Source organism: Rhincodon typus, chromosome 10, assembly GCF_021869965.1.
Source record: "Rhincodon typus isolate 14 chromosome 10, sRhiTyp1.1, whole genome shotgun sequence".
Taxonomy (NCBI): Eukaryota; Metazoa; Chordata; class Chondrichthyes; order Orectolobiformes; family Rhincodontidae; genus Rhincodon; species Rhincodon typus.
In genome coordinates, this window is record NC_063341.1 from 44,695,909 (window position 1) to 44,700,443 (window position 4,535).

The 4,535-nt window shown below is 38.3% G+C and overlaps 1 long non-coding RNA gene across 1 annotated transcript; it reads left to right on the top strand.

The window, feature by feature from the left end:
- Nucleotides 1-2,474: 2,474 nt before the first annotated feature.
- On the top strand, nucleotides 2,475-3,106 carry LOC125484164. Its single transcript, XR_007263004.1, has 2 exons — nucleotides 2,475-2,591; nucleotides 2,680-3,106. It is a non-coding gene; the product is annotated as an uncharacterized LOC125484164 (long non-coding RNA).
- Nucleotides 3,107-4,535: the final 1,429 nt, after the last annotated feature.

The window sequence follows — 4,535 nt, forward strand, 5'->3', positions numbered from 1 at the left end:
GTGTGAGGGGGGGAAGAGAACGTGTGTGTATGAGGGAGGGGGGAGAGAACGTGTGTGTATGAGGGAGGGGGGAGAGAGCGTGTGTGTATGAGGGAGGGGGGAGAGACCTTCTACTCATAAATTGTGTGCCTGATACTACATCTCTTACCTACACATGAAGAAGGACTGAGGCTCAGAAAGCTCGTGTTTTCAAGTAAACCAGTTGGACTATAACCTGGTGTCATGTGATTTCTGACTTTGTCCACCCCAGTCCAACACCGGCACCTCCACATCATAAGAATTAGTTGTTTCTGGAGCTGCTCACCATCAACTGCTCATATCAACTACATCGTCATCGAGTGCTTCTGAGGCCTTTGCTAATGAAATTCAAAATTTGATTAGGACAGCTTATTTCTAAAAATATTTAAAGTAAAAGTTAACCAGCGCTGTGAGAGTGAGTTAAATCAATGGTTAAAAAAGCAAAGAAATAATGAATGGACAATGTAAAGGGGAAAATATACCAATTTTACTGAATGCTTAAACGGTCAGAGGGAAAGAAAAATAGTCACATCAAGGAAATTCAACCTGGAATTACAAACTTTTCGGAGTCCAAGAAACAAAATTGAGATTTGATATTCAATGATTAAATAGAAAGCCACTGCATCAGTGAGAGTGACTTGATGTGACATAAGTCCTAAAAGTTTTATTTGCTCATTTTTAATTATTTTTCAGAGAAATTAGTTTACTATGGAAGAGCAACTTAATATTTTCATGTGTACTGTCTGCATAGTATGTCCCAGGTGCTTTGTGTCTCTGTGATGACCACCTGCATTAAATACCTCAAAATTATTTGTGCTTGAGTTTAAAGTTTTGCAGCTATATATGTATGGTAGCATGTCATTTACATTACAGGCCAGCAATAACATGAGTTCACATCCTACCTTGGCAGTTTTAAAAAACTGAATTATAGAATCATACAGTACAATAGACGCTCTTTGGCCCCTTGAGTCTGTACTGCAAAACTGTGCTAAATCAATACTAGTCCCACTTTCCAGCACTTGTCCCATGGCTTTCAGTGTTGTGACATTTCAAGTGTTCATCCTTTTAAAGGTTGTGAAGTTTCCCATCTCAACTATCCTCCCAGTTGGTGAATTCTAGATTCCCACCACCCTCTGGGTGAAATTATTTTTCCCGAAACCCTTTCTAAACCTCCTGCATTTCAGCTTAAAATGATGTCCCCTTGTTATTGACCCTTCAACGAAGGCAAACAGCTGCTTTCTATCCGCACTGTCCATGCCCCTCAATATTATAAACTTCAAAGAATCTCTTCTCAGCTTTGTAGGTAACAGCCTGAGCTTATCCAGTGTCTCTTCATAGCTAAACTGCTCCATCCCAGCCAACATGCTGGTAAGTCTTTTCTGGACCTGCTTCAGTGCAATCTCACTCTATAGTGCAGGGGCTTATAAATCTATGCCATCTATGGCTGATAAAGGCAAATATTCCATAAGCCTTCCTAACCACTCATTAACCTACCCTGACTCCTTCAGGGATCTGTAGCCATGCACCCCAAGATCTCTCTCTTCCTCTGAGCTTCCTAGTGCCTTGCCATTCATTGAGTACTCCCTTGTTTTGTTACTTATTCCTAAGTGTATCACCTCACACTATTCAGAGTTAAATGTCATCTGCCACTGATCTGCCCATCTGATCAGCCTGTTTATATCCTCCTATAATCTAAGACCCCCTTCCTCATTGTCAACCCTCAGTCAATCTTTACATCATCTGCAAACCTAGTTATCATTCCCCACATTTTCTTCTATATTGTTTGTATATATCATGAATAGTAAGGGTCCCACAACCGATCACTGTAGTATGCCACTGACACTGGACTCCAGTCATACAAACAGCCTTCTAACACCACCCTCTGTCTCCTACCACCAAGCCAATTTTGGATCCAACTTGCCAAGTTGCCCCAGATTCCCTGTGTTTTTTCTTTCTTTATCAGTGACCCATGTGGGAACTTTGCTGAAATCCATATAAACTACATCAACTACACAACCCTCATCTTCACATCAGCTTACAAAAAAATTTACAAAAAATTCAAATCAGATTTTTTCGCATGACCACCCTCTAACAAAGCCGTGCTGACTATTCTTGATCAAGCCCTGCCCCTCTGAGTGAAGATTAATTCTCTGCTTTAGAATTTTCTCTCATTGCTTCACTGCCAATAATGTGAGTCTCATTGGTCTGAATGTACAAGCTAGTGGAGATAGAAATGACTACAAAGCTGGCGATGGTTGATTATAAAAGTAGTACATTAATATTTTTTGTGTGAAGGCATTGGTTGCCTTTATCTGGTGTGGTCTATATGTTACTCCAGTGGTGCACCAATGTGGTTGATTCTTAACTGCACTCTGAAGTGACCTTGGGGATGTGTCTTAATATTGTAGGTTACTTTCCATCTTTCAAGGAGGAAAAATGCGTTTCTGTGCTAGGAATGACAGAGAGGCTGTTTGCCTTTTAATGTATGTTTGTATGACTCATACTTGTTACATTTTTCAAACAGGTCATCACAGAAGCCACAGACACAGAAGTCATTCTAAATCACCTGAGAGGTATTATTAGTTTCATACGATTTTATTATTGCTTTCTATGGAATGATTGATTGCTTTGTTTCTAATAACTTCTACACTGTACATTTAGATCAAAGAAGAGTCACAAGAAAAGTCGAAGAGGAAATGAGTGAAGTTCCATATAACCACAGCTACACATTTCCAGTGCATCTCAAGACCTGTTTGTAGATATAACTGAACTTTCTTTGTTTTGTGTTAATAATTTTTTGTACTTTTTTCATTTGTTCTGATTTTGAGATGCTATTTGTGATAATTCCATTTAACATGTGAATTGCATTGTAAAGCTGTTCTACAGTTTTTGGGATTGGGTAGAAGATTAACATTTCTGCATTTGTTTTGTGAACAGGAAGAATATTATTGAGTGCTTTTGAAAGTAACTTTACAATTTTTAACAGTGATTTTAGGTGATGTTTTGGTTATAAAATATAAATCAAAAGTTCATTGTTTCTTTAGTATATATGGTATACTTGATTATTAAAAGCAATGGTTATACAAAGGCTCACTTGAGATGCATTATATTCTATACTCATGTCTACAAATGTTAAATGTCAAAGTTCAGACAGTTTCGAGAACAAAGAACAAATACTGTGGAAAACATTGAGGCCATAAATATACTGTATACTAAAACACATTTGCAATTGTGAGGACTAGTTGACCAATCACAATGTGCTTGTTTCTCATTAGAAAAATATAGATTCCAAAAACAAAGAAAACCTATTATTTTTGTCTCGGCATATCAGAAGAAAAATTGTAACTTAACAAACTAATCAAAACTTTTTGTCTATGTATGCATGTTAAACCTATTCAAATGGCCCCCTTTATATATAGAACAATGAGTGTTGAAGCCAGCAAATAAGTGATCATTTAAAATTTGAGACTGTTTTGTTCCTTTTTAAAATCTTATTTTGCCTCCATTTGACAGGGAACTTTTCTCCTACTTCTGGAAAATATCTGTAGTTTCTATAGCTCTGTGAAGGTCTTTCTAAACAGTGGAAGTGCATTACTTCCCTCTAACAGTCAGGTCTAGACTGAAAACAACAGCAGTGTTCTCCCACTTCATAAATCAGCATACAAAGATTTGATAAAAAAAGGACATTTCTACACAACATGGTCATAGGGCAACCCAATGCACTTCACAGCCAATTAAGTACTTCTGACTCCTAGTCCCTGTTTTAATGTACAAAAGGTAAAAACTAATTTCAACACAGTAAGCTCCCAAACACTGCAATAAGATAGTTACCATTTTTCTCTATGGTGCTGGCTGAGTGGCTCCTTCAAATTAGTGCAATGGGAACTCTCATAATCACCTAAGACAAGAGAAGAGCCCTGGGTATAATGTCTCATCTGAAAGGTAGCACCTCTGACAATGCAGTGCGCCCTCATCACTTCACTGGAGTATTTAGATCGTGTTGGCATTTCTACAATGGGGCATTCTTAAGACCGATAGAAGGAAACAAGTCTTAGCAGATCTACAAAACCAGTCCCCTGAAGTCTTATTGTAATTAAACATTATGATGCCAACAGCAGCCAAGGGAGACAGAAAATAAACTTTTAAAAACTGAGACCAATTTGGGGAAATAGGTTTCTTGGCAGTTCCTATCCAACCCCTTCTATGCCCATGTGATAGGATTTTGTGTTTGTCTGTGACTGTATTGGCTATGAAGTGCTTTGGGGTCGTGAAGATTCTATGTAATTTAAGTTTATTCTCAAACGCCATTAATAAGTATGCAGTGGCAGAACAGGTGAGGTGAGAGTGACTGCTTTTGACATCATGGCAGCAAGAAGCCCTTGCAAAACTGGAGTCACTGAAAATCACAAGGAAATCTCTCGGCAAGTTTGAAGTCATTCCTAGCCAAAGAAAGATGGTACTGGTTGTTAGAGGCCAGTCATCTCAGTCCAGGGGCATCACTGCAGGAGATTCTCAGA